The sequence below is a fragment of the Protopterus annectens genome, chromosome 5.part1 (assembly GCF_019279795.1).
Source record: "Protopterus annectens isolate FY-2018-M chromosome 5.part1, PAN1.0, whole genome shotgun sequence".
NCBI classification, from domain to species: Eukaryota; Metazoa; Chordata; order Ceratodontiformes; family Protopteridae; genus Protopterus; species Protopterus annectens.
In genome coordinates, this window is record NC_056736.1 from 434,577,983 (window position 1) to 434,591,342 (window position 13,360).

Here is a 13,360-nt window from a genome sequence, read left to right on the forward strand (position 1 = left end):
ACAGAGAGGTTCCCAGTGGGAGTGCAAGTGCATCAGGGTTCAGCTCTGAGCCTACTGCTGCTCATACTGGTGATGGAATACATTAGCAAACAGGTCAGAGGGCACAGATCAACAAAGGTGCTTTATGCAGACAATGTGGCATTAAAGGCAGACTCTGAGAAAGAACTTCAGCAAAGCATAAGGGAATGGAATGCAAAACTGAAGGCACATAGAATGAAACTGAGTACAGATAAGACAGTTTACACAGTTTAATGTCAGCAAATGGAGGATATCAGAAGAAGCTCAAAAGTGAGATAGAAGAGAAAACAGCTGACCATTTTAACAGCTTCAAGTATCTTGGAGGGGTGGTTGAGGACAAGGGAAGTCTGAATAAGAAGGACAAAACTAGAATCAGAGGGGCTATAGCCAATTGGCACAGAGTGTCAGGTGTGGTGTATGACAGAAGAGGGCCAAAGAAGTTGAAAAGTAAGGTGTACAAAACAGTGGTGTGACTAGTACTACTGTATGGTACAGAAACCAGGGCAGTAAAGGCAGAGGAGTTGAGGATGCTAGTGGTGATGGAAACGAAGTGCCTGAGACAGGTGGTAGGATGCACACTGTGAGACAGACGAAGAAATGAGAACATAACAGCAGAAACCAAAGTAGCTCTCACTGCAGAAAAATTCAAACAGAACAGATTATTGTGGTTTGGGCACAGGTACAGAAAAGCAGAAGACAATCTGGTAAAGAAAATTTGGGACAGGCAGGAAGAAGGCAAGAGGAAGCGATGGCATCCGGCAAAGAGGTGGATGGATTCTGTGAGAAAAGACTTGTGACAGTTAGGCATGAATGTCAAAGAAGGTAGGAGACTAGCATTGAACAAAGAGAGAGATGACAACAGCTGACACCACACCCCAACCCCATGTACAAAATGGGAACAAGGAGGTTGATGATGATGATGGTGGTGGCTATAATCATGCAAATAGTGCATTTTCTATTAAAGAAGGTATGAGATAGTAACACAATTGAATACATTATGAAGTAAATAAAGAAAATGTATAGGCTACACTGTTATCAATCTACCAGATGTATGCGGACCATCTACGATTCCAAATTCTAGAATCAGCAACAATAAGTATGCCAACACAACTATTTTCACCATGTACAAGCAGCATTGGCACAACAAATCCATTAGACAGCAAACAGCAGTGGTCATAATTCAAAGAAGACCAGGTCTTAAATGCTTTTTATGCAAGCTGCTAGCCCTGGAAAGTGAAGCCATGCAAAAATACTAAAATTTCCAGTAAATGCTGCTTTTTAACATGGAATACACATATACATGTACATTATTTCTGTCATCTTAGCCTAATATGGAGGGTAATAGGAAACAATCCTATAAACTAAATTAGATTCTCTGTCAAACTGTTTAAAGCATGCAGTGTTCAGTCTAAAAATGTTCATTTTATTGGCATTTTATTTTGTAATTTAAACTGTGAATACATGCATCGATTATTTAAATGCAATCATAATTACAACTTATCTGGCACAGCACCACTAGTGCCCTTTTAAACTTTGCAAACACAGTTAATCAACACCGAAACAATGGTAACCTAATCTCAACAGTCTTCTTTGACCTACCCAATGTGTTTGATAGTGTCTCATACCAGAAACTCTTTGAGGAACTAGCCTCTCTAGGCCTCAATACCCATCACTAACCTGGTTCCACAGCTACTTATAAAATAAGAAGCAAGCTGTGAAATGGCCACAAGACTATCCTGATTTCCTCACAGTAATAGTCAGTGCCCCTCAGGGATCAGTTCTAGGACCACTCCTTTATAATATCTTTATTAATAATCTGCACTCTGTCACTAAACAAGCTCCCCTGGTACAATATGCAGGAGACGCCCATACTTCTCAACTGTCCCTGATTTTCAGGGATGTCCCTCATTTTGACTCAGATTTTAGCTCTCTCCCTCTTAATCCTTCCTAAAACTAGTGACTTTTGGAGGAAAGGTGGTGAATTACACAATGAATAATGACAATAATTAAGAGTTATAGACTTCTTTTACTTCAGAAAATATGTATTAATTCATATGCTCTGATTCTGTCAATGTTTCAAATTAATAGCACTAATATTTTAAAAGTGTCCCTGATTTTTTCTTGACTTGTCCCTGATTCTGTTGAAATTTGTCCCCGATTGGTTGAGAGGTCTGGTGACGCCACTCTCATCTGCTGAGCCAAAATGCAATTCTCCCTACAAGAAAACACCCAAAAGGCCTTTTTAGCTGTAGAACACTGGCGAAATAGTTCAGATTTGCTATTAAATGCTAAAAAACATACATGATGCTTTTCACTCCTAAAAACTATCAAACCAAAATCAATCATTTTAAATGCTATCAGCTAACAAAACAAAAACAGAATATATCACACTGGCACAACTCCTTGGAGTAAAGCTCTATGATGATCTCAGATACGACCAACACCTACTCCTAGCCATCAAAAAGAAATTAACTGGAAACTAGGATCCCTCTACAAGGCTAGGACATTCCTCACCAATAACTCCAGAAAAAAATCATTACACAAACATACTTACTTCCATCCGTACTCCAGGCTTCATCTTTCTTTACAAATCTTAACGTAATCATCAAAAATAAACTAGAGAAAGCCTATAACAAAATTGCAAAATTTGATACAAATATCCCCCCCACCAAAAAAAAATTGCATAATACTAAAAAGTCTCAACTGACTAGAACTTAAAAAACACCTACTACCACTAACTTATTACAGCCCATAAACTAATAAACTCCTGAGAAAAACACCCAGCTCTAAAAGGAATGCTGCAACCATATGCCACTAATCAAGCCCTACAATCCAACAACAAAACTTTTCTATCCATCACAAAATCAAAAAACAGCACAGGAGACTGACTGTATTCTAACCAGGTAGGAAAAACCTGGAACCAAATCCTCCCTGAAATTAGACAGGTAGACACACTACATTTCTTCAAAACATTATTAAAGAAACACCTTCTAAATAACTGGATGTGCTCGTGCACTATCCCAGGCTAACCACAACCCCCCCCCTCGCCTGTTCTCAGCCTATACTCCACCTTCAAAGTTACACTCTGTTTAGTTAACATTTCTGTATCCTAATCTTATACATGTAACTTTATATCTCTCTCACTAAGAAATTTACCACATCTTTCATTTACATTATCCTTCTACAGACTGCCACTCCACCTTCTATATGAGTTCTCTTCTACAAAACTTCCATTTCCCAGATAACTTCCACTACCTCTGTTTTTCTTAATGCAAGTATATACAAGCTTTCTACCTCAGTCTACCAAATGTTTCATATAGCTACTTCTCCCCTTAAGTTCTACCTCCTGTTAAATCTCTTGCTGCCTTTGCTATCCTTCCCTGTACTTCCACCTGATAGACAGCGGATTTATTATGTAATGTGCTTATCTATGTAATTTCTTTGAAACCAGCAACTTATGAAAAATGCATTTCTTTAAATTCATAGGCTACTGTATATTATATAATATGCTCTAGGTGTATTCATATAGTTGTATTTCCATGTAAACTCAATGTATTTTACAAAATTACATTTTTTTGTCTTTAAATATACTTGCCTAATATGTGGAGCTTTGCTTCCTGGGTCTGCTCTGAAAATGGATAAACTCCAGAAAGAGAAATAAATAAAAAAAAAATAAATGATCTACTTTACTTAATTAATCTTGTTTTATAAGTAGGTATTTATATCTGCATGGGTATAAATAAGCATTTTATTTAAAATATAAATATATTAATATATGCATTTAAGTGTATGTACTACGGTGCCTGTAAAAACCTTTCCTTTTTACTGATACATACATCCTTTATTTAATAATATTTTGACAGCCAGTAAGCCTTTACAGAAAGGATTAATGACAAATATTGCATCTGGAAGGAGAAAATGTTAAATCTTCTTTGATCGTACTGTGTAATTGCATCATTATTCATGATAAGCCATCACCTAAGATGCATGTCACAAAGCATGTCACACAAACAGGAGCACTACTTGAATTATATCATTTTGGACTATAATGTTCTGTTTACATTATCGGCAGTTAGACATTACTAACTAAAGCAGTGCATTCATCAGTACCAAGGGAAACAAAGATGCAACAAATGTTCTCCAGAGTTAGTGTACAAAATAGCATACTGTACTCCCAAGACAGATTTAATGCATAAATACAAATGCGTCACAGCACTCTTCAGACATCTAGAATAACTAAAGTGGAGTGGGTATCCATTTATTGTGGTTTATCCATATCCATTTTCACTCGTGCTATAAAACGTATGTTAACATGTAACCTTATTCATACATTTGTTAAGGTTTAATGGAACAGTTCAAAACTAAACATACTTTTCCACTGAAAATTGTTAAATAACTACTAGTAACCCTAAGCTGCATATAAAATATATATTTCTGGATGCAAGGTAAGTGAATTTATGGAAATGGTATATGGTGTAACATTGTAGTACCTTTAACAGTCTTCAAAGAAGAACATCAGCAAATATTACATTTATGAATAATACAGGCTCTTCTGAGTTAGACAAGTTTATGGTTTATCTTAGTACTGATAAAATGGCCTTCTCTGAGGTTTATATATTAAACGTTTTACTGAAAATCTATAAAATAAGTTTTAAGAATGCAGTTTAAAAGGAACATAGTTTTAATCTCATGTGTAACTTCAAACTTCCCTGAACTATATTGTGTCTTTATTTTGCAGGATGAACTTTGAATATGATTTCTGAAAACAGCAAAGAAAAATGCAGAATATTTCAGATGTAAATATTTTAATTTTCACTGGGTTTGATACCATTAACCATTTTAAATATTCTTATTTTATAGTTTGCCTTATCATTTACATATTAATATGCTTAGTGAATATATTATTTATTGTGGTGATAGCTTTGCATGAAGTTCTTCATGAACCTATGTATATATACGTTTGCAATTTGTGTTTAAATGGAATATCAGAGAGTACTGCAGTTTTTCCAAAACTTCTGGCAGATATTCTCTCAGAAGCCAAAACCATTTCTTACACTGGCTGCTTAATTCAGGCATCTGTGTTATACATATCAGGTTATAATGAAATGGCACTACTTGCAATAATGGCATATGATAGGTATGTGTCCATCTGCAACCCTCTAAGATATGCCTGTCTCATGACAAAATTTAGAGTGTATATTCTACTAATACTTCCATGGCTGTATTCTTTTTCCATTATGATGACATTTCTTTCACTAACCTTACAAGTTCCTGTTTGTGGCAAGATTATACCAAGCATCTGTTGTGATACCATGACATTTTTAAGGTTATCGTGCATAGATGGGACTGCATATGTCACATATGAAACATGTATATCAATAAGTAATGCTACTATATTAATCACTGTTATTGTTTACTCCTATGTAAAAATCATAAGAGTTTCTTTCAGAGCTTCTGGTGGTGATAAGGCTAAAGCATTAAACACCTGCATAACCCACCTCTTGTTATTATTTCTATTTTTGAATTCAGGTCTACTTGTATATATACAATCTCGAATAGTACAGACCGATAATTTAGATTTTTTGCATTTCTTCATGACATTATGTCTCATAATTCCTTCTCTGCTCAATCCAGTTATCTATGGAATTCGAACACAGGAGATAAAAAGAACAATACAAAATGTAATTAGAAAAAAGATAATAGACTTCATTGTCAATACCAAGATGGGATAATTCACAAAACAATGGATTAAATGGACCAGATAAAGGACACATTTATTTAGATGTACAGCTTGTAAATAAATGGAAAAATATTTGAAAATAAATATGTATCCTCCTTGCAGAAATTCAGTTGTAGATAAGAATATAATGCTGCACATCATTTGCTGATATTGCAGTAGTTGTCTTCTATTTACTCAGAAACAGCTGCACACCATGCCATACTAGAATGTTCCAATGTCCAGTACATTGCATTACCACTTGTGCACATGAGAAGCTGACAGTGCATTTTATCCAGTGAGCCCAAATACAAAACACATGTAAAACAAACTTCATCTGTTTTGGTGCATACATCAAAGCAATCATGTAGAAATAATAAACATATCAATACATACAATTATCAAATTATTTTTTATCACATAAAGTGTTTGTAAACTTAGTGTATCACTGCAGTTGTTCACTGTGACAAATATTTTCTATACTCAGTTTTAATTTAAGAAAGATAGAAAAAGGTGGAGGTGGGATTACATCAAGGATCAGCTCTGAGCCCTTTATTTGCAGTGGTGATGGACAGGTTGACAGATGAGATCAGACAGGAGGCCCCGTGGACTATGATGTTTGCAGATGACATTGTGATCTGCAGTGAGAGTAGGGACCAGGTTGAGGAGACCCTGGAGAGGTGGAGATATGCTTTAGAGAGGAGATGAATGAAGGTCAGCAGGGCTAAAACAGAAGATATGTGTGTAAATGAGAGGGAGGGTAGAAGAATGGTGAGGATGCAGGGAGTAGAGTTGGTAAAGGTGGATGAGTTTAAGTACTTGGGATCAACAGTTCAGAGTAATGGTGAGTGTGGAAGAGAGGTGAAGAAGAGAGTACAGGCAGGGTGGAATGGGTGTAGAAGCATGTCAGGAGTGATTTGTGACAGACGGATACCAGTAAGACTGAAAGGGAAGGTCTATAAGAGGGTAGTGAGACCAGCTATGTTATATGGGTTGGAGATGGTGGCATTCACAAAAAGGCATGAGTCAGAGCTGGATGTGGCAGAGTTAAAGATGTTAAGATTTGCACTGGGTGTGACTAGGATGGACAGGATTAGGAATCAGTATATTAGAGGGTCAGCTCAGGTTGGACAGTTTGGAGACAAAGCAAGAGAGGCGAGATTGCGTTGGTTTGGACATGCGCTGAGGAGGGATGCTGGGTATATTGGGAAAAGGATGCTAAGGATGGAGCTGCCAGGTAAGAGTAAAAGAGGAAGGCTTAAGATAAGGTTTATGGATGTGGTGAGAGTGGACATGCAGGCGTTTGGTGTGAAAGAGCAAGATGCAGAGGACAGGAAGAAATGGAAACAGATGATCCACTGTGGCGACCCTAATGGGAACAGCTGAAAGAAGATGATGATGAGAAAATGCTCCACATAAAATATCAGTCTGATTTATGTATCCCTGCATTTTTAATGTGTTGTTATTTCATTTGTAAAAATTGAATCAGTAGGTTCATCTCATGTAATATTTCCAAACAGGATGAAGATCTAAACAAAGTCACAAAATGCAAAAAAAACAACGCATCCATTTATATATGATGATGTTGCAATTATGTAATATCAGCACAATATCTAGACAGATATTATATATATATATATATATATATATATATATATATATATATATATATATATATATATATATACGCACACACACACACACACACACACACACACACACACACACACACACACACACACACACTCACACACACACAGACACACACACACACAGACACACACACACACACACACACACGCACATAAAATACATACAAAATATATGTGACTATAGCTGCATTTTACTGCCAAAGTTATTCCCACTAGGCTTCTGGCCTATTATGAGAGAGTGTTCTTACTGAATATGGAAAATTGAGCCAAGACACAGAAGAAATTACTCTGTTTTTTTTTTTCTCCTTGGAGAATAAAGAAGGATCCATCATGACCAGGTGAGACACAAGGAAAACAAAAGCTGCCATTGGTAGTAGTGGACTAAGGAGAACTTCCGTACAAATGTTTCTGTAGTAGGAGAGAAATGCATTATTGTGAAAATATTTACAGATGATTGACTGATGAAATGTTACAATTAAGAGACAACAAAGAACTGCTCTTCTCTTACAAAATTGTGAGAAGATGCCATACAAAGTGTTTCAATTTTTTGTGAGCTGTCTGGGTAAGTATATATGAGTAGCAGGAGCTGTGTGAGGTAAAGCAGAGAGTGAATTTTTCCTTTTCTCATCATTTTTTGTATGACTAGATGGGATGGTTGCTTTCTGTTGACTTTTTGTAAGTGTGGTCATTCAGGATGAGGGAGATTTAACATGTTTTTTCATGGGCTGCTAATGAAAGTGATTTCTACATGTCTGGTCATTCAGTTGTGGGCTGTGATCTGCTGGGAATTTATTTGCATTCCCTTGATAAGGTAACAAACATTTATTACACACACACACACACACACACACACACACACACACACACACACACACACACACACACGTACACCATAACATGCGACTCAAGCCTGCATATCTAAAAAGCTATGCATAGCTAAATTGGTTATGACATTTTTGGGAAAAATGCAGTGCAATTGTACATCTTTGTGATTCACTGTTATGTTAAAAATGTACATTTTTGAATAGTGCATAAGCAGCAAAGGACATACAATTTGCCCTTCTGCTTGCTACCTTACATTTTGCTATCTGCAAATGCATGGTTTGTTATATGATTAATATTGCATTATATCAGACAAATCGGTTAAATCATTACATTACTGATATAATCCATCCTTCTAGCAGGATTTATATTTCAGTGTAATGCTAATATGTTTGATTGGTAGAATATTACCATGATAAACTGTTGAAGAGCTGACACAGTAAATGCTTTCTTACAATTCTGATGAAAAACTAAAATAGGAAAAATGTTAATAAGTGTTAAAGTGGAAAGTAATCTGAAAAAAATGCTGCATTCTGACAACGACATCATACTGAAACCTGAGTATTAGACTATGGTGACGCTATAGGTCCTCGCAACAGAAAGACAACTTACTTCTCTTGTCTTACAATGTACTTTTATAAGTTGGTGAAACTTAGTATTCCATATGCCTGTTTTCATCAACACCCCATTATTGCACTCCAGTATTATGTTATTTTAAAGTTCTATGAGAAGCCTTCATTAAAACTGGATTATCACAATAGTTCAGAATCGGAGCATTTTATAATCATTGTTGCAACAGAAAGATCCCTAAAATTACTGCATTTTATTTCTGGGCTGTAGTTTTCTTATAAATTGCTGACCTAGTATTATCTATCTTTATATATATATATATATATATATATATATATATATATATATATATATATATATAGATGGTCTACTTCAGTCGATCAAACTTTTACACGTTCGAACCACATATGGCCGAGAGACCATATGTTCGAACTTGTAAAAGTTCGAAAACTGACATAAAAACCACAAAAAACAAAAAAAACCCACAAAATTAAACATCTATAGTAGGGGGGGGCTACGTGGGGGGCTCTCCCCACCCCCTTACTTAAATAAACAAACTCTGAGATCACACTACATTGAGGAAATGGGAGATCTTCCCTTTCCGCTCTGTTCAGAGATCTCCATTCAGTCAGATCGGACTTTTATAAGTTCGAACATGGTCTCGGCCATATGTGGTTTGAACTTATAAATGTTCGATCGACTGAAGGGGACCCATATATTTATGTGTGTGTGTGTGTGTGTGTGTGTGTGTGTGTGTGTGTGTGTGTGTGTGTGTGTGTGTGTGTGTGTGTGTGTGTGTGTGTATCTATCTATCTCTCTCTTTCTCTCTCTCTCTCTCTATATATATATATATATATGTGTGTGTGTGTTTGTGTGTGTGTGTGTGTGTGTGTGTGTGTGTGTGTGTGTGTGTGTGTGTGTGTGTGTGTGTGTGTGTGTGTGTGTGTAATATACCATTTATTAATTTTGTGTAAACTTTACTGTACAGTATAATGTTGGTTTATACACTTATCTACCTCTGATAGTTCTTATTTGGCATACTGCTGATCTTTTTATTGATGTATGTCCTCATCTTCAAGCTATGTAAATTATGTGTTGAAGACACTTGAGTTAATTGTTTTTTCTGGATTCACAAGCATTCTGACATCAATTATTATGATCCCTGTCACATAATTCCAGGATTTGTAGTTTAATACTGACCTGTATTTGTTGTTTGTATGGAGTTTAAATGGTCTACCAGTGTCTGCGTGAGTTTTTCTCTGGGTACTTGTTTCGTCAGAGTCATTAAAACATATTGTTTGCATGGCTACTCCATCATGTATATTGGTTTACAAATGAATGCCTGTTTATTTATTTATTATTAAAAACAGCAATCTTCTCACTGGTGACAAACCTACTAAAATTTAAACTGCTGAGGATCAATCCAAACTTTTGGAAATTTTTTCTTTCCAGTATCTCCTCTAATTTTAATTCAGCTCTTCTTCTCCATGACTGACTACAACAATATTCTAGTTCCAAGATACATTACTGCAATGAAATGTCCTGTCTGTGTCTACTACAAATAATCTCATCAGATTTAATTGACACTTGACTATTTGGACCCAGAAAAATTAAAGCCTCAGGTTGTTACTACTCAGAACAATTATAGCCGCCATGATAATATGTTAGTGACCATATATTTATAATGTTTTACACACTGATCAACTGACCAGTGACAAACAGAGGGACTCTCTTTAATGTAGTACACTTGACTATCTTCATAACTGTTAAATATTTTCTTACTTAAACTAATGCATACATAAGAACAATATGAACGCATTCCTTTTATTCAAATACTCAACTTTTCAGTTAAGTGAAACTTGCTTAAAATGTGCTGACTATTTCTTTTATCAGTCAGCATTAGACTGGCACCTACTAGACAACCATGTTTTCGTATGCTTAAAAATATAGTTATGGTCATAATTTGTAAACTATTTAGGACTGCCACTTGAAAAGCAACATATGTTTTACAGAAAACACATACAGGTTTTCTAAAGTATACCTCTCATTATCCAAGCAATATTTTCTACCTCAAAAGTAATTTTTTCATGCTATGTTTTATCTACTTGATTTATTTCACAGGAAAGCTTTCAGTTGCTCAGCACTGTTCACTTGCATTTATGCCACTGGTGTGTCACAAACTTCACTTTACACAGTTTTCATTTGATGTGCCACAAAGTTGCATTACATATTTCTTCCACTTTGCACAATTTGCTCATTTTATTAATGAAAACAATAAAATAGCAGTTGAGTGCAGTTCTGGGGACTTGAGTTTGACAACCTGCCTGCAAAATATAATGATATATCAGCAGACTCACAGTTATATAGATCTTTAGTTTAGCTTTGATATTCATAATATGAAACTACAAGAAGAGATTTTTTTGAGTATGTATTTTTTCTTTCCACACTAGACTGGGGATTATATCAGAAGTTATCAGAGATGAGATTGTTATACTAAAACATGTGTGTTGCATCACAGTCATGGAGGCAAGAGACAAGCATATGGAAAACAAACTGCATGGCAAGAACAAACTGTGGGGAATGAGTGATAGCAATGACAGAAATGGGAAAATGATGTATTCACATCAAATGACTTAAAGAAAAAGCCAGTGTGAGAAGGCAATAAGGAAGTGTAGGCATATTCCATGTCTTAAAAAGGAGGGCATTTTTACTAAAAGATGAGCTAGCCCACTCCAGAAATAGTTGTTTGGAACAAATAAAAGTACTTTGAACAGTTCCTAGGATACTATTTACATATAAAAACAAATCAAATAAAATGGTCCAGAGGACAGCAGTTGAATCAATGTTGGAAGCCATATGAATAGGAGAAATGAGTGCTTAAACAACAGTAAGGATGGCATGGTAGTCTCACTGTCTTAAGATCGCTTCCTCGCAAGTTAACTCCATTAGTATAAAAGGATAAAGCCCTGATCGTGGCTTAGGCAGCAGAAGTTCATTTTGTGCAGTTGCTGTCGCTATCAAGAAGAATGGTTATACATAAGGCAATCTCTCCAATTTGGAGGTCATCATGGTACTATGGAATTCAATACCTAAAACCTTAAAAAGTGAGGCAACACAACAAGTAAGCTGCCTCTGAATTAATGATATAGGCTGACTGCCAAATACAGCATTATAAACTGTTTTCTTTTCTGAATACATTACTCACCGACAGTGACACAGCTAAGGCCAAATTACTACATCACTGCAAATGACACAGCACATGTAGGCATAGTATTAAGATGATAGTCACTCTACTCTAAATCTCTATCTCTCCCTTTTTTATAATTAAGATATCACACATTGTGTATGATGAACTACCCACAAATGATCCTAAAAGTTAGTGGCATAATTTAAATATATATTGCTAAGAGTCACAAAGTCTGCTATCTGTCTAAAGTAAATTAGAGTTAGGCATAACATTTTTCTAACTGCATGGCCATATAGTACTGCTGAAGGTTTCTCAATTAATTATTAATATTTTATAGTAAAACAAGAATCATGTAACAGTTAAGAGAGTCGGTATGCTCAACAGCAGTGCAAGAAAAGGGTTTTTGCAGTATGAAGAAAGTCAATAAGGTTTACAGAATCCTGTTTTACATTTGACAGGTATGCCATGTATCAATATATTATAAATAAGATATAATAGCAATGCATGATATTAACAAACACCATTAATTACCAGCAGTCAGCATATGGGATCTCAGGTTTGATGTGTCACTGAAAGGGCAATCCATCCAGAGCACAGCATCTGTCATGCTGCATTAGACCATGAAACCTAGCAGTGAGCATGGGGACCAAGCACTCGGACTTCCAGGCATCAAGGGTGAAAATGTCAATCTCTGAAACAAGAAAAATACTTCACCCTGATTTGTGTAATGGTCCTACTCAAGATGACTTGATTTCTGAGACTGCAGTGCAACATTAGCAGATAACTTGATTTCTGAGACTGCAGTGTAACATTAGGCAAATCCTGTCCTCATGAGCATGCAGGCCTTTGGATGAGATGTTAAACTGAGGTCACATCTGCTAGAACTGATGGTAAATCAGGTGGATGTAAAAGATCCCACAGCACCTATCAAAAGGAGTAGAGGAACTTCCCCAATGCCCTGACCAAGTTCCCCCTAGCTGTATAAATACGGCTTCAGTCATCTCCTAAAAAGAGGACACTAGCCTTGTGGGACTAACCCAGTCAACAAACGATAAATAAATAAAATAAAAATTAATACTGAAAGCTGTGGCAGCGAAAGTTCACAGTCCAAGGAATATGACAGCACTGAACATCATTCTGATTTCTATTTCATTTGTAAAGAAACTATTGGTGTTGAGTTCTGTTAAATTTGTCAGAGAACTATAGGTATGCATAAAGAATCTAATACAAATCACCATTACATCACAAAATTTAGCAGCTTCATTGTACAGTTGTACATTTAAAGATGGAAGGTCCAGAAGTGATTGTAATAGCAGTCAGCAGTCATTTAAAATAAGGTAACACACCACATTTCTGAAAAACAGACAAAACACTGCTATGGATAATGGAAGTGAT